The 18,827-nt window shown below is 39.6% G+C and overlaps 1 protein-coding gene across 1 annotated transcript in view; it reads right to left on the bottom strand.

Moving 5' to 3' along the window:
- Window positions 1-18,827, bottom strand: part of LOC128640854 (histo-blood group ABO system transferase) — a 209,636-nt gene that overhangs the window by 176,648 nt on the left and 14,161 nt on the right. The window lies entirely within an intron of this gene.

Genomic DNA, 18,827 nt, shown 5'->3' with positions numbered 1-18,827 from the left:
AGCTGGTCACCTGGGTATCCAAAAAACCATAGAATTAACTAGAAGAAATTTCTGGTGGCCTGGGATGAACCACACCATTTATCTATACATAACAAACTGTGATGTTTGTGCTAGAAACAATATCTCCCATAAAAAGCCAATAGGCCTCTTAAGACCTCTAAGAAAAAAAGAAAAAGCGCATCCTCCGATTCAAGTGATAGAATTTAATAACAACAAATAAGCGCTTACAATATGCACTTACAAAATTAAAAATAAATTACGCCTGTAGAATAACCTCTCTGGTTACAGCTGAAAGACTGTCGTGTGCTTCCTCCAAAACACCGCTAACACCTGGAGTCTTGCAATCTCTGTATGCGGTTCGTTATAAGCTCCAAAGTGTCGTCAAAGCAAATGAAAGGTAAAAGCGGGTTGGTCGGTAACAAAGATAGAGTTCGTTGTCCAAAGTTTGGTAAAATTATTGGTCCTTGACTTTGGACAACGAACTCTATCTTTGTTACCGACCAACCCGCTTTTACCTTTCATTTGCTTTGACGACACTTTGGAGCTTATAACGAACCGCATACAGAGATTGCAGGACTCCAGGTGTTAGCGGTGTTTTGGAGGAAGCACAAGACAGTCTTTCAGCTGTAACCGGAGAGGTTATTCTACAGGCGTAATTTATATTTAATTTTGTAAGTGCATATTGTAAGCGCTTATTTGTTGTTATTAAATTCTATCACTTGAATCGGAGGATGCGCTTTTTCTTTTTTTCTTAGATTCCTGTATTCTTTATCTGAAGCACAAGAGGCAACAGATCAAAAAGCAGCACCCAACACAAGTTTACACATAATTGGAAATTTGCCTGCAGCATTTAACACTTCTTTGAGATCTGTCAACAAGGAAAAGAAATGAACTCAAGTGAGCTGTGACAAAACAATATAACATTTGTATTCTTTGGACAGACCTATCTTTTTCCTTTGGCACCAGGTTGTATATCTCCATACTAAATAATATTATATAGAGTATAGAATTTTATTTATCTATGTGTATACATATCGATGTATATATGAGCTCAATTTAACTTATACATGAGCTTAACTTTATTTAAACTTCAATAAGCCGTTCAGTATAACTTTGAGCTTTATATAGACAGCAATTACTTTTTCTTACTATACAAATCCAATTGTACATTATTTTGGGATTCTGTGTGACTTACATAGAGCGCCTATATATTCCTATTTTGTATTTCTCTTAAGACCTCTGCCTATCCCAGATAAACCATGGGAGACCATATCTATGGATTTTATTGTTGATCTCCCTAACTCTCAACATTACACTTCCATACTAGTTGTAATAGATCATCTAACACGTCTGGCTCATTTCATACCTATGAAAGGTTTGCCTTCCGCTCTCGCAACAGCTGCAGCCTTTTTGAATCAAATTGTAAGATTACATGGATTACCCACCGTAATAATTACGGACAGAGGTACACAATTCACCTCTTCTTTTTGGAAATCCTTATGCACATTACTAAAAGTAGATAGTAGATACACTACTGCATTCCATCCTCAAACAAATGGACTTACAGAAAGAACGAATCAAACCCTTGAACAATATCTTAGGTGTTTCATTACCTACTTACAAGATGATTGGATTGATTATATCCCCATGGCAGAATTTTCTTACAATAATTCTGTTTCCACTTCTCTTAAAATGTCACCTTTCTTTGCTACTTATGGATTCAATCCCAATACCGTATCTCTTTCTAGCAAAGAAGTAAACTCACCTAGTGCCACAGAATTCACCAATTCTTTACAAGAAAGGTTAGATCAATTGAAGAATTCTCTCTCAAAGGCAAAAGACTATCAAAAACTTAACTATGATCATCATCATAGTCCAAGTCCCACTTACCAAATTGGTGATCAAGTTCTACTATCCATCAGGAACCTCAAGTTGCAGATACCATGCAAAAAACTTGCCAATCAATTTTTAGGACCTTTTACTATTGATAAGATCGTTAACCAGAATGCAGTTAGACTCATTTTGCCTGATTCTTATAAAATACATTCCACATTTCATGTGTCTCTCATTAAACCTTATTCTGCTACAGACCATCACGGTATTAATCTAAGACCCCCGCCTATCTTGGTGGAGAATCAGGAAGAATTTGAAGTTGAGTCTATTCTTGATTCCAGAGTAAGACAGCATAAGCTGGAATATTTAATAAAGTGGAAAGGTTATGGTCCGGAGGAAAATTCTTGGCAAAGGTTTACTGAGATACATGCACCTCGTCTGGTTACTGCTTTTCATCGTCGTTACCCGGAGAAGCCTCGGATGGAATCCCCTGGGGTGATTCCTTGACTGGGGGGATCTGTGATATTCCTTTTAGGATTATCCCCTCCCACCTAATTAACTTTCCTTTATAGGGTAGTAACTTCCAACACTCATTGCCTGAATATTGAAGTTCACTGTTACGTTTGCTTCCTTGTGCCATTCCTACTTGCTAATTGTAGCTACAGCTGATTCCCTTGTGGATTTTCTACCTGACTTCGTCTTCAGATTCATACGCATCCAGATCTACATCCTCAGCGTTCCGGAAACCAAGCCGCGCACACACAGCTTCTCACCGCCATCGGCGGTCACTGCTCAGCTCTGCTCTTACCGGATCCTTGTGGGGTATTGTATGTTGTCTATCCGGATAATACTTACCTTGCTTTGTAACCTCATATTGCCTCACGTTTGAAATGACTTACTCTGTGCAGCATTATTATACTTACCTTCCTTATTTAGTATAAGTTGTGCCATATAAAACCGCATCAAGCTCTGCTTACTACTATCAGTAAAGATTGGAACATCCACATATGCTATATTGATTGTGTCTTTTGGATTGCTTGGATCTGTATATATTTTAGAATGACTGTGTGTGTGCATGAAGACAGGTTTTGACTTCAATACCTCTGAATTGCTATCTCAATGAATATATCAAATCTACCTGACTAAAGTTATACCAACTCAGCTGTGTCAAACTTATATCTTATAATCTACAAAAAGATTTCAAAAGCAACTATCTCACAGTATCTATTCAGGTAATTTAAACTACCATTACCTGCTTAGTTTACAAAAGAGAAACACATCCCTTATTTATTGAGGGATTTCTGTTATATTTCAAACCCTTAATACAAAAGTATACCAGTTACTACAATGTATGTATATATATATATATATATATATATTATATGTATGTGTGTATATATATATATATATATGTATGTGTGTGTATATATATATATATATATATATATTATATGTGTATATATATATATATATATATATATATATATATATTATATGTGTATATATATATATATATATATTCTGTGTATATATATATATATATATATATATATATATATACACACACATTAAAATGGGCGGCGGAGCCATCTGAGGGGGCGGGGCTAGTGCTCCCCCATCTTCAAAAGTCACCAGCTGCCACTGGGTGTCAGGTATCTTGAAAAAGGCACTAAGTCAAAATGCGTTGATCACCTGACTGAATCTGGGAGTGTGGATACACTCCCACAACTTTTACTACAGAGGAATCACTGTTTGAGGGTTATATACTTTCATTCCCAAAGATTACTACAAACTACTGATAAGAAGTGTTGTTATGGTATACAGTGAATACCTAAACTATCAGAAGATTTATTATACAGAGAACTGATTGAGTACAAAACTCATCACGTGACCAGCAGGACGGCCGACACCACTGTGTGACCAGCAGGACGGCCGAGACCACTGCGTTCTGAGTGGTTATGCTGCACATCTTTTAAGGAGCTGGTGGCTTTCGCTCAAGGGATTACAATTCAAATATTAGCTACAAGCTTTGGGAAACCAATTTTGTACAGCCCGAAGTTCGTACTAAGACAGTAAGACCATTTCTAACCAAGGTTTTTCTATTTTACATGATTAAAAGGACAGTCTAGTCAAAAATAAACTTTAATGATTCAAACAGGGCATGTAATTTTAAACAACTTTCCAATTTACTTTTATCATCAATTTTGCTTTGCTCTCTTGGTATTCTTAGTCAAAAGCTAAACCTAGGAGGCTCATATGCAGATTTCATAGCCTTTGAAGGCTGCCTTTTATCTGAATAGCTAGTTAACCCCTTAACGACACGAGTCGTACAGGGTACGTCGCACACAACCTGGTGTTTAAAGACCAGCGACGTACCCTGTACGTTATTGCAGTGATGCCTCGATATCGAGGCATCCTGCAATAACATTTTTCCCCCATCCGATGCAGAGAGAGCCACTCTGTGGCCCACTCTGCACAGGCATCGATGGCCGCAATCGTTGGTGGGTGGGAGCCGACGTGGGAGGCGGGTGGGCGGCCATCGATGGAAGATTGAAGAGAGAGGGGGGCTGGATCGGAGGCGGGGTTCTCAGGAATGAGCACAGGGAGCAGCGAACGGGCGTGTGCACGGGGAGGGAGCGGGTGGGAACCGCTATATTACAGAAAAATTTGGATTGATAAGTGGGAGGGGGGGGGGGGCAGCAGAAAATGTTAATTGTAAGGGATCTGGGAGGGGGGTTTGTCTATGGGGGGGGAGCTACACTACAGAAGAAAAATAAAAAAATATAAAAAAAAAGGCTTTTTTTTCTAAACTGGGTACTGGCAGACAGCAGCCAGTACCCAAGATGGCTCCCAGTAGGTAGAGTGGGAGGGTTAGAGAGCTGTTTGGGGGGGATCAGGGAGGTTGGGGGCTAAGGGGGGATCCTACACAGCAGCATATGTAAATATGCTATACAAATTCTTTTTTTTTTTAAATATAGACTTTCTGCCAGTACTTAAGATGGCGGGGACAATTGTGGGATGGGGGAGGGAAGAGAGCCGTTTGGGAGGGATCCTGGGGTGTGATGTGTCAGGTGGGAGGCTGATCTCTATGCTAAAGCTAAAATTAACCTTGCAAGCTCCCTACAAGCTACCTAATTAACCCCTGCACTGCTGGGCATAATACATGTGTGGTGCGCAGCGGCATTTCGCGGCCTTATAATTACCAAAAAGCAATGCCAAAGCCATATATGTCTGCTATTTCTAAACAAAGGGGATCCCAGAGAAGCATTTACAATCATTTATGCCATACTTGCAAAAGTTGTTTGTAAATAATTTCAGTGAGAAACCTAAAATTGTGAAATATTTTACGTTTTTTTTTTATTTGATCGCATTTAGCGGTGAAATGGTAGCATGAAATATACCAAGATGGGCCTAGATCAATACTTGGGGTTGTCTACTACACTACAGCAAAAATTAACCCTAGATGCTCCCTACATCCTCCCTAATTAACCCCTTCACTGCTGGGCATAATACACGTGTGATGCGCAGTGGCATTTAGCGGCCTTCTAATTATCAAAAAGCAACACCAAAGTCATATATGTCTGCTATTTCTGAACAGAGGGGATCCCAGAGAAGCATTTACAACCATTTATGCCATAATTGCACAAGTTGTTTGAAAATAATTTCAGTGAGAAACCTAAAGTTTGTGAAAATATTTGGGAAAAAGTGAACAATTTTTTTTATTTGATCGTATTTGGCGGTGAAATGGTGGCATGAAATATACCAAAATGGGTCTACATCAATACTTTGGGATGTCTTCTAAAAAAAATATATTCATGTCAATGGATATTCAGGGATTCCTGAAAGATATCAGTGTTCCAATGTAACTAGCGCTAGTTTTGAAAAAAAGTGGTTTGGAAATAGCAAAGTGCTACTTGTATTTATTGCCCTATAACTTGCAAAAAAAACCATAATTTATGCTTACCTGATAAATGTATTTCTCTTGTAGTGTATCCAGTCCACGGATCATCCATTACTTGTGGGATATTCTCCTTCACAACAGGAAGTTGCAAGAGGATCACCCACAGCAGAGCTGCTATATAGCTCCTCCCCTCACTGCCATATCCAGTCATTCGACCGAAACAAGACGAGAAAGGAGAAACCATAGGGTGCAGTGGTGACTGTAGTTTAATTAAAATTTAGACCTGCCTTAAAAGGACAGGGCGGGCCGTGGACTGGATACACTACAAGAGAAATAAATTTATCAGGTAAGCATAAATTATGTTTTCTCTTGTTAAGTGTATACAGTCCACGGATCATCCATTCCTTGTGGGATACCAATACCAAAGCTAAAGTACACGGATGATGGGAGGGACAAGGCAGGAACTTAAACGGAAGGAACCACTGCCTGTAGAACCTTTCTCCCAAAAACAGCCTCCAAAGAAGCAAAAGTGTCAAATTTGTAAAATTTTGAAAAGGTGTGAAGCGAAGACCAAGTCGCAGCCTTGCAAATCTGTTCAACAGAGGCCTCATTTTTAAAGGCCCAGGTGGAAGCCACAGCTCTAGTAGAATGAGCTGTAATCCTTTCAGGGGGCTGCTGTCCAGCAGTCTCATAGGCTAAGCGTATTATGCTCCGAAGCCAAAAGGAGACATAGGTTGTCGAAGCTTTTTGACCTCTCCTCTGTCCAGAGTAAACGACAAACAGGGCAGATGTTTGACGAAAATCTTTAGTAGCCTGTAAGTAAAACTTCAAGGCACGGACTACGTCCAGATTAAGCAAAAGACGTTCCTTCTTTGAAGAAGGATTAGGACACAATGATGGAACAACAATCTCTTGATTGATATTCCTGTTAGAAACCACCATAGGTAAAAACCCAGGTTTGGTACGCAGAACTACCTTGTCTGAATGAAAAATCAGATAAGGAGAATCACAATGTAAGGCAGATAACTCAGAGACTATTCGAGCCGAGGAAATAGCCATCAAGAACAGAACTTTCCAAGATAAAAGTTTAATATCAATGGAATGAAGGGGTTCAAACGGAACTCCCTGAAGAACTTTAAGAAACACAAATTTTCCCAAATTTTGAAATAACAGTGAAAAAATGCAGTTACACTAACGAAATTTTTACAGTGTATGTAATAAGTTAGCAGAGCATTGCACCCACTTGCAAATGGATGATTAACCCCTTAATACCAAAAACGGAATAACAAATGACAAAAACGTTTTTTAAACAGTCACAACAACTGCCACAGCTCTACTGTGGCTTTTTACCTCCCTCAATACGACTTTTGAAGCCTTTTGAGCCCTTCAGAGAAGTCCTGGATCATGCAGGAAGAAGCTGGGTGTCTGTGTCTGTAATTTTTGCTGTGCAAAAAAATGCCAAAATAGGCCCCTCCCACTCATATTACAACAGTGGGAAGCCTCAGGGAACTGTTTCAAGGCAAAATTCAAGCCAGCCATGTGGAAAAAACTAGGCCCCAATAAGTTTTATCACCAAACATATGTAAAAAACGATTAAACATGCCAGCAAACGTTTTAAAATACACTTTTATAAGAGTATGTATCTCTATTAATAAGCCTGATACCAGTCGCTATCACTGCATTTAAGGCTTTACTTACATTACTTCGGTATCAGCAGCATTTTCTAGCAAATTCCATCCCTAGAAAAATATTTTAACTGCACATACCTTATTACAGGAAAACCTGCACGCTATTCCCCCTCTGAAGTTACCTCACTCCTCAGAATATGTGAGAACAGCAAAGGATCTTAGTTACTTCTGCTAAGATCATAGAAAACGCAGGCAGATTCTTCTTCTAAATACTGCCTGAGATAAACAGTACACTCCGGTACCATTTAAAAATAACAAACTTTTGATTGAAGAAATAAACTAAGTATAAAACACCACAGTCCTCTTATGACCTCCATCTTAGTTGAGAGTTGCAAGAGAATGACTGGATATGGCAGTGAGGGGAGGAGCTATATAGCAGCTCTGCTGTGGGTGATCCTCTTGCAACTTCCTGTTGGGAAGGAGAATATCCCACAAGTAATGGATGATCCGTGGACTGGATACACTTAACAAGAGAAAAAAGAACATGTAAACATTGGGTATTTCTAAACTCATGGGTGTTTTTTGGTGATTGTAGATGAGTAACAGATTGTGGGGGTCAAAGTTAGAAAAAGTGTATTTTTTTCCATTTTTTTCCTCATACTTTATATTTTTTTTTATAGTAAATGATAAGATATGATGAAAATAATGGTATCTTTAGAAAGTCCATTTAATTGCGAGAAAAACGGTATATAATATGTGTGGGTACAAAAAATGAGTAAGAGGAAAATTACAGCTAAACACAAACACTGCAGAAATGTAAAAATAGCCCTGGTCCTTCAGGGAAAGAAATTGAAAAATGACCTTGTCCTTAAGGGGTTAAAATACAGCAGAAGAGAATCAAGTACAGGGGTTTTCAGCTCAAACACACTAGATTTTGAGTTAATGGTCAGTGTAGGAATTAGAGAGAATGTCAGTGGAACATTGTTGTATATCATATTGTATTATTTATTGTACATATATCTAACTAAATTTTGTTTTTTATTTTGACATGTGGAATTCTTTAAAGCAAACTATTGTACACTGGCGATCTAATGAACCTGTACCTTTTCTATACTGTATCCACTGTATAAAAACCTTAATAAAAATATATTAAAAAAAAAAAAACATGTATCCATAGAGGATCCAATTATGTTGTTGTACAAAATCTTTCTGAAAAAGCAAAGGAAGGGTTAATTAACATGCTTTATAAAGGAAGGAAGTCTTGAAAAAGGTGCTAAGCCAAAATACATTGATCACCTGACTGAATCTGGGAGTGTGGATCAGAAGATTTATTATAAGGTGAACCGATCGAGTACAAAACTCATCACGTGACCAGCAGGACGGCCAAGACCACTGTGAGCGTTGTGAGTGGTTATGCCGCTCAAGAGATTCGCTCAAGGGATTACAATTCAAATATTAGCTACAAGCTTTGGGGAAACAATTTTGTACAGCCCGAAGTTCGTACTAAGACAGTAAGACCGTTTCTAACCAAGGTTTTTCTATTTTACATGATTAAAGGGACAGTCTAGTCAAAAAGAAACTTTAATGATTCAAACAGGGCATGTAATTTTAAACAACTTTCCAATTTACTTTTATCATCAATTTTGCTTTGTTCAATTGGTATTCTTAGTCAAAAGCTAAACCTAGGAGGCTCATATGCAGATTTCTTAGCCATTGAAGGCTGCCTTTTATCTGAATGCATTTTTAATTTTTTTCAAAATTATAGGGTGTTAGTTCATGTGTGCCATATAGATAACATTGTGCTCATGCACGTGAAGTTACCTAGGAGTCAGCACTGAATGGCTAAAATGCAAGTCTGTTTAAAGAACTTAAATAAGGGGGCGGTCTGCAGAAGCTTAGATACAAGGTAATCACAGAGGTAAAATGTATATTAACATAATGGTATTGGTTATGAAAAACTGGGGAATGGGTAATAAAGGGATTATCTATCTTTTTAAATAATAAAAATTCTGGTGTAGTCTGTCCCTTTAACTGACGTTTCAAATTGCTACAAATATAGGAAGTAGCTATTTTTTCAGATATCCGCCATAGTTAAAGGGACATTAAACCCAATTTTTTTCTTTCATGATTCAGATGGAGAATACAATTTTAAACAATTTTCTAATTTACTTCTATTATCTAATTTGCTTCATTCTCTTGATATTCTTTCCTGAAAAGCATATCTAGATAGGCTCAGTAGTTTCTGATTGGTGGCTGCACATAGATGCCTCATGTGATTGGCTCACCCATGTGTATTACTATTTCTTTAACAAAAGATATCTAAAGAATGAAGCAAATTAGATAATAGAAGTAAATTGGAATGTTGTTTAAAATTGTATTTTCTATCTGAATCATGAAATAATTTTTTTGGATTTAATGTCCCTTTAACAACCAAGGATACAAATAAGAATACTTAGGTTTCCTTTTTTTTATTAACAGCAGAACCTGTATTAGATATCAAGTGTGCATGCAACATTATTTTAAATAGATGATTATTTATATATAGACACCAGTGTCATATGTTATTCAATTTGAGTATATATAATAAAGACATTTTTTTGATAACCTGTTGTGGAAACTTCATTTTAACATTCTCATCTAAGTGCTCCCAATTTCTGTTATATTTTCTGTACTGTTTTATTAGTGTAAAGAGGTGCCCTACATCAATATTGTACTGTGAAGAGAATGCTCTAGTGAAATAAGTACTTTGTGTAAGCTGTTTTTTTATATTTTTTGGTTTTGTTTTTTCCTGTCAAGTATGTGTATATATATATATATATGTGTTAAAGGCAAGCAACAAAGTGCCTAAGACAGGAAGCCCTTCAACAGTTATTAAATTCACCACTAAAAAAAAAAATCTTCTGCTACAGTATGAAGACAAAGTTACTACCATAACTTAAAGATACTTTGTATACTTTTATAAGTTCTTGCAATATGTTTACAGCGCTGCGGAATCTGTTGGCGCTCTACAAATACCTGATAATAATAATAATAATAATAATAATAGTATAATAATATGGTATGGCATTACAGCATTATATTATTTCATGAATGTCCCTTGGTAACCTTGTGTATACCCCCTGCAAGTGTTTAAACATTAAAATGTTCTACTATTGCTGGTTTTGAACAGGTCATGGCCTCCGAATAAATCATTTGCAGCATTCTCACAATGCAAATCACTGGTTGAAACCTGCTCAGGAAAGCAGCTGATGTTAAAGGGCCGTTATTAGTAAAAAAAAAAAACAAATACAATAATTCCTGTAAAGATTACAGATAAGGTAGTAAGAGACATTGGGGCCTATTTACTATGTGTCTGTCCAACATAATCCGATCAGCGGATCATGTCCGACAGATATCGCTGAATGCAATGCAATGCCGCCCCCTGCAGATTCGCGGCCAATCAGCACTAGCAGGGGATGTCAATCAACCCTATCGTATTCGATCGGGTTGAATTGCGGCGATGTTTGTCCACCTTGCCAGAGCAGGTGGACAGGTTATGGAGTAGCTATCTTTAGGCCGCTGCTTCATACCTGGTGTTTCTGGCGAGCCATACGGAGCTTGATAAATGGGCCCCAGAGGGTTTTTAACCCATATATTCCCACACTTTATTGTAGATTGTCCTCTCTGTGATGCCAGTTTCCTTTGCTATGGCGAATAAGGGCAGATCTAAGGGAGCTTGTGGTCTGAGCTAACTAATCACTGTGTAGAATGTTGCTGGTTCAGATAAAGTTCAACATACTTATGTATGATGGTGGTGCCCCAGCCACTATTGGGGGAGTAAAACAATAGCAATTCTCAGATGTATTTTTCAGCAAACACAAGCAAACTACATAATGTAATATATAATTGATATATATTGTAATGCTGTGCCTTAAACATTTTATTGAAGATTAAAAATTAAGTGTAATATCCCTTTAAGGAATTTAATAAGCAGTGGATGAAATTAATGAAAAAGTGCAACACTAAAGCAGGGGGCCATAATCCTATTACAAGTGAACAGGCTCAGGAATATTTTTTGTAACAACTTCTTTAGAGTAAGTGTAGTTGACACATGGAACAAATTCCCAGTAGGAGTTCAGAGTCTATTATTTCCTGTCGCAACCCCACAAGGGGGGCTGTGATCTCTACATGAAGACAATTGTTTTCACCTTTAAAGTGTTGCTAGGAGACAGTTTATTGCCCATGTTCAGTAGAGGACTTTTGCTGCAGAAATCATGTGACCATATGAACCTAAGTTCTGCAATTAATCCTATTGGCTAAGTGGATCAGCCAATAGGATTGATTCTTAATCCTATTGGCTGATTGCATCAACCAATAGGATTTTTTCACCTTTAATTCCGATCCAATCGGAATTAAAGGTGAAAAAATCAGCTAATAGGATTGAGCTCGAACAGCCAATAGAATGTGAGCTCAATCCTATTGGCTAATTTGATTGCATCAGCCAATAGGATTTTTTCACCTTTAATTCCGATTGGCTGATAGAATTCTATCAGCCAATCAGAATTCAAGGGACACCATCTTGGATGACATCATTTAAAGGGACATTTATTCAGCAAGAAGACATTGATTGAAGAGGATGCTCCGCGCCGGATGTCTTGAAGATGGAGCCGCTCCGCGCCGGCTGGATGAAGATAGAAGATGCCGTCTGGATGAAGACTTCTGCGGGCTTGGATGAAGACTTTGGCCGCTTGGATGAAGACTTCTGCGGGCTTCGATGAGGACATCTGCCGCTTCGTTGAGGATGGATGTTGGGTCTTCAAAACTGTAAGTGGATCTTCAGGGGTTAGTGTTAGGTTTTTCAAGGGTTTATTGGGTGGGTTTTATTTTTAGATTAGAGGTTTGGGCAATTGAAAAAGAGCTAAATGCCCTTTTAAGGGTAATGCCCATCCAAATGCCCTTTTCAGGGCAATGGAGAGCTTAGGATTTTTTAGATTAGGTTTTTTTTTTTTACAGGTAAAAGAGCTGATTTCTTTGGGGCAATGCCCCGCAAAAGGCCCTTTTAAGGGCTATTGGTAGTTTAGTTTAGGCTAGGGTTTTTTTTTATTTGGGGGGGCTTTTTTATTTTGATAGGGCTAATAGATTAGGTGTAATTAGTTTAAATATGTGATCATTTCTTTTTTATTTTGTGTAATTTATGTTTTGTTTTGTTTTTGTAATTTAGGTAATTGTATTTAATTTAGGTAATGTATTTAAATTGTAGTGTAAGGTTATGTGTTAGTGTAACTCAGGCTAGGTTTTATTTTACAGGTAAATTTGTATTTATTTTAGCTAGGTAGTTAGTAAATAGTTAATATCTATTTAGTAACTATTCTACATAGTTAAAATAAATACAAACTTACCTGTAAAATAAAAATAAACCCTAAGCTATTAGTTATATTGTAGCTAGCTTAGGGTTTATTTTACAGGTAAGTATTTAGTTTTAAATAGGAATTATTTAGTTATTAATAGTAGTTTTTTTTTAGATTTCTTTTAATTATATTTAAGTTAGGGGGTGTTAGGGTTAGACTTAGGTTTAGGGGTTAATAAATTTAGTATAGTGGCGGCGACGTTAGGGGCGGCAGATTAGGGGTTAATAATTTTATTTTAGTGTTGGTGATGCGGGAGGGCCTCAGTTTAGGGGTTAATAGGTAGTTTATGTTTATTTAGTTTATGTGTTAGCGAGGCGGGAGTGCGGCGGTTTAGGGGTTAATATGTTTATTATAGTGGTGGCGATGTCCGGAGCGGCAGATTAGGGGTTAATAATTTTATTTTAGTGTTGACGATGCGGGAGGGCCTCAGTTTAGGGGTTAATAGGTAGTTTATGGGTGTTAGTGTACTTTTTAGCACTTTAGTTATGAGTTTTATGTTACTGCATTGTAGCATAAAACTCATAACTACTGACTTTAGATTGCGTTACGAATCTTGGCGGTATAGGGTGTACCGCTCACTTTTTGGCCTCCCAGGCAGACTCGTAATATTGGCGCAAAGGAAGTCCCATCGAAAAAAGACTTAATGCAAATTGCGTAAGTTAATTTGCAGTAAGGCCAAAAAAGTGTGCGGTGCCCCTAAACTTGCAAGACTCGTAATACCAGCGGTAGTGAAAAAGCAGCGTTATAAGCCTTAACGCTGCTTTTTCACTCATACCGCAAAACTCGTAATCTAGCCGTAAATTAGTAATTATTAACATTTGCACTTTTCCCCACACTCCATCTATGTATGTGGCTACAAGTAAGCATTTTGCTTTATCGTGTTCCACAGCAAGCATGTTTCTTTACAAGTGTCCCCTGAAAACGAAAGAAATTGACAGCATAATTGTCAACCAACAATATGAGTAGATTCTATTAGCAACACAGATTCTTCAATTAAAGGGACATGATGTTTAAAGGGACATTGTACACTCGTTTTTTCTTTGCATAAATGTTTTGTAGATCTATTTATATAGCCCATAAAGTTGTTTTTTAAAAATGAATAGTTTTGCTTAACATTATTCTGATTTTCAGACTCTTAACAAAGCCCTAACGTTTTAGGAGAATACCGACGTATACCTACTCCAACTTGCTTCTGTTTGTGTAAAGGGTCTTTTCATATGCAAAGGAAGGGGGGGGGGGGAGTGTCTGATATTTCCCACTTGCACTGGGTGTTCCAGTAACCTTTTAAACAGAGCTAAACTGGAAGCTTCTAAGTAAGTTTTTAAACAGTTTTATACTGGATTTTATATCAGTATGTGTGCATCTTATTCTTTATAGTAGTGTCTATTACATGCAGTTATGTGACAATTGGAGTATATTGTCCCTCTAAACATGTTCTCTGCTGTTTCTAAAAGAAAATGTTTCAAAATGTATTACATAGCTTTATTATTATTATTTTTTATTGGATGTTCCGCTATATTTTCCCTGTTGGAATTGTCCTAGTCGGCCAGTGAGCTTTAGAGTCCCAGGAATCGGTTGTCCATAATTATACACTTCCTAGTTCCAGCTTAGTTTCAAATTGAAACAACTTTCACTTAACCCTTTTTTCAAGCAAAATAATATTTATAGGGCTAGATAACAAGTGGAGTGCTAATTTATTGCGCGGCCGGAAACTGGCAAATTTGCCTGTTTGCGACTGCACGATAAATAACCAGCCATTACAAGTGCAATTAGCGCTCCAAAAAGTAACCAGAGATCAGATCTCTAGTTAATTTTCGAAATGTCCCACAATTGCCCCCAAAATAAAGTGTGAGGTTCATTTTGTAAAAAAAAATTTGTAGCATCTTTTTATTTTTTTATTTTTTTTAAACTGCATGAAGCAGTTTTTAGGGGTTAAAGTGAGGGGTATTAGAAAATAAACGGCACTGAAAAGTGCCTTACATAGCGGTCTATGGGGACTATGTTTTATATTGCAAATATATATGTATATGCTCCGTGAAGGCTCGCCCTAAACAGAAGTTATAAAGCAGCGGTCTAAAGACCATAACCTGTTCACCGGCTCTGAGGCGGCAGACAGAAATCAACCAGATTGAAAACGATCAGGTTGATTGACACCCCCTGCTAGCGCAAATCTGCAGGGGTCGGCATTGCACCAGCAGTTCACAAGAACTGCTGCTGCAATGATAAATACAGACAGCGTATGCTGTCAGCATTTATCGATGTGCAGCGGACATGAGCCACTATATCGGATCAGAACACCAAAAGATAACAAGGTAGTACAATATCATATAATTTTATACCTGCATGTGTGAGATGGAGTAATTGGTCAAGTACAATATATACATAAGCTATATTTTCAATAGTGTATGTGAAGGGATTATAGCTCACTCTCACAAGTAGTCTCATATTATCCTATCTCATGAATGTACTACATTGTTACACAAACAAAGGTATCAGTTCTTGTGTATATTAAATACTACTCGAACCTGAACAAAGACAGAGCAAGTATAGTATGAGACCACGATTCCCCCTGATATAAAACACACTTTATATAATTGCGTATACGCTAATGCATTGACATACATGTAACTAAAACATGATATTCATAAATGAAAAGAAACAGTGTTGTGTAAATTCAATCAACCATGTGCTGCGAACTCTCTAGTCGCACACCTGCTGCAAACTCTCTAGTCGCACACCAGCTGCAAACTCTCTAGTCGCACACCTGCTGCAAACTCTCTAGTCGCACACCTGCTGCAAACTCTCTAGTCGCACACCTGCTGCAAACTCTCTAGTCGCACACCTGCTGCAAACTCTCTAGTCGCACACCTGCTGCAAACTCTCTAGTCGCACACCTGCTGCAAACTCTCTAGTCGCACACCTGCTGCAAACTCTCTAGTCGCACACCTGCTGCTAACTCTCTAGTCGCACACCTGCTGCAAACTCTCTAGTCGCACACCTGCTGCAAACTCTCTAGTCGCACACCTGCTGCAAACTCTCTAGTCGCACACCTGCTGCAAACTCTCTAGTAGCACACCTGCTGCAAACTCTCTAGTCGCACACCTGCTGCAACCTCTCTTGTCGCACACCTGCTGCAAACTCTCTAGTCGCACACCTGCTGCAAACTCTCTAGTCGCACACCTGCTGCAAACTCTCTAGTCGCACACCTGCTGCAAACTCTCTAGTCGCACACCTGCTGCAAACTCTCTAGTCGCACACCTGCTGCAAACTCTCTAGTCGCACACCTGCTGCAAACTCTCTAGTAGCACACCTGCTGCAAACTCTCTAGTCGCACACCTGCTGCAAACTCTCTAGTCGCACACCTGCTGCAAACTCTCTAGTCGCACACCTGCTGCAAACTCTCTAGTCGCACACCTGCTGCAAACTCTCTAGTAGCACACCTGCTGCAAACTCTCTAGTCGCACACCTGCTGCAACCTCTCTTGTCGCACACCTGCTGCAAACTCTCTAGTCGCACACCTGCTGCAAACTCTCTAGTCGCACACCAGCTGCAAACTCTCTAGTCGCACACCTGCTGCAACCTCTCTAGTCGCACACCTGCTGCAAACTCTCTAGTCGCACACCTGCTGCAAACTCTCTAGTAGCACACCTGCTGCAAACTCTCTAGTCGCACACCTGCTGCAAACTCTCTAGTCGCACACCTGCTGCAAACTCTCTAGTCGCACACCTGCTGCAAACTCTCTAGTAGCACACCTGCTGCAAACTCTCTAGTCGCACACCTGCTGCAACCTCTCTTGTCGCACACCTGCTGCAAACTCTCTAGTCGCACACCTGCTGCAAACTCTCTAGTCGCACACCAGCTGCAAACTCTCTAGTCGCACACCTGCTGCAACCTCTCTAGTCGCACACCTGCTGCAAACTCTCTAGTAGCACACCTGCTGCAAACTCTCTAGTCGCACACCTGCTGCAACCTCTCTAGTCGCACACCTGCTGAAAACTCTCTAGTCGCACACCTGCTGCAAACTCTCTAGTAGCACACCTGCTGCAAACTCTCTTGTCGCACACCTGCTGCAAACTCTCTAGTCGCACACCTGCTGCAAACTCTCTAGTCGCACACCAGCTGCAAACTCTCTAGTCGCACACCTGCTGCAACCTCTCTAGTCGCACACCTGCTGCAAACTCTCTAGTCGCACACCTGCTGCAAACTCTCTAGTCGCACACCTGCTGCAACCTCTCTTGTCGCACACCTGCTGCAAACTCTCTAGTCGCACACCTGCTGCAACCTCTCTAGTCGCACACCTGCTGCAAACTCTCTAGTCGCACACCTGCTGCAAACTCTCTAGTAGCACACCTGCTGCAAACTCTCTTGTCGCACACCTGCTGCAAACTCTCTAGTCGCACACCTGCTGCAAACTCTCTAGTCGCACACCAGCTGCAAACTCTCTAGTCGCACACCTGCTGCAACCTCTCTAGTCGCACACCAGCTGCAAACTCTCTAGTCGCACACCTGCTGCAAACTCTCTAGTCGCACACCTGCTGCAACCTCTCTTGTCGCACACCTGCTGCAAACTCTCTAGTCGCACACCTGCTGCAAACTCTCTAGTCGCACACCAGCTGCAAACTCTCTAGTCGCACACCTGCTGCAACCTCTCTAGTCGCACACCTGCTGCAAACTCTCTAGTCGCACACCTGCTGCAAACTCTCTAGTAGCACACCTGCTGCAAACTCTCTAGTCGCACACCGGCTGCAAACTCTCTAGTCGCACACCAGCTGCAAACTCTCTAGTCGCACACCAGCTGCAAACTCTCTAGTCGCACACCTGCTGCAAACTCTCTAGTCGCACACCTGCTGCAAACTCTCTAGTCGCACACCAGGCTACCATAGGGCACAAGGTGAAGGGTATTTTCACTCCCAATAGTTAATAAGATCATATTCAGCATTAAGACCCTGTTGTATCAGCTTTGTTATCTTTTGGTGTTCTGAGCTATATGTACATATGCCCTTTTCCTCTTTGCTTTTTGCATATATATCATCATTATCTTTATTATTTGCTGTACGCCACCAGTACTTAGAGTGTGGGGATATACAATTATCCAATACATGTAGAATTTTGTGTTTAACATAACAGCTTGATGTGAGAGTGGAGTGGATAATCTATTTACCGATGGGTATCTAATGTGTTAATTTAGATTAGGGGGTGTATCCCCTTTTTTAGCCAATGAGTGTGTTAGACACCCTTTATAAGGTGATGATTGAGTATGTGATTTAGCAGTTATGAATACGGCCTAGCGCCGAAACACGTAGACTGTATATTGGATACCATGTGAACTTTCCTTGGATTTTAAACCTTGTACAATAAAAGTGAAGTTTTACTTTACCGCATACTCCCTTCTTCTTTGGATGTTTGCTTGAATTGCCTGTGGGGAAACAGCGGCGCCTCCTAGTGTGATGTAGAATCCCGAGTTTACTTGGACGAGGTGGTGTTTTCCGGCCATGCTGGTGACATGTGTGTAAATCATGTGATTTGGTCAGACCAGAGCAACAGCGTTTGGATGGAAGCGGCAACGCCGATCGGAGATAGATCGAAAGGCTTCCCCAACAAAGAGGTTGGGACTGACACCATCTTGACACGAAAGTGAACAGGAAAAGACCATAAGTGCTTTGTTTATCATCAGCTGGTCAGACTTACAGAAGGAGCGGGAGCATACTTTTGCAGTTAAACACACACTCATATTGAGATATGTACCTAGCTCAGTGACGGTATAATATGTGTATATATACACATTTGACCACATAAATATATATGTATATATTCATATACATATATATTTTAAATCTGCTGCCCATCGATGCGCGACTTACGTCCTTTGCTGCACTTAGGTTCCGTGCCGTGTATGACGGCATCAGAACAAGGCTCCCATTGGAGCCTATGGAAGTGCTCTCTCAAGGTCACGTTGGCATTGCGGGCCACTTCTTATACCAGCGCACAATTGCGTGCGCCTGTATTACGAGTGTAGCACAAATATCACGCTTGCAAAAGGGCAATTTTTCGCTCCATTCGTAATCTGGCCCATAATGT

Source organism: Bombina bombina, chromosome 10 (assembly GCF_027579735.1).
Source record: "Bombina bombina isolate aBomBom1 chromosome 10, aBomBom1.pri, whole genome shotgun sequence".
In the NCBI taxonomy this organism is placed as follows: domain Eukaryota; kingdom Metazoa; phylum Chordata; class Amphibia; order Anura; family Bombinatoridae; genus Bombina; species Bombina bombina.
This window is presented reverse-complemented; position numbering and strand designations above follow the sequence as displayed.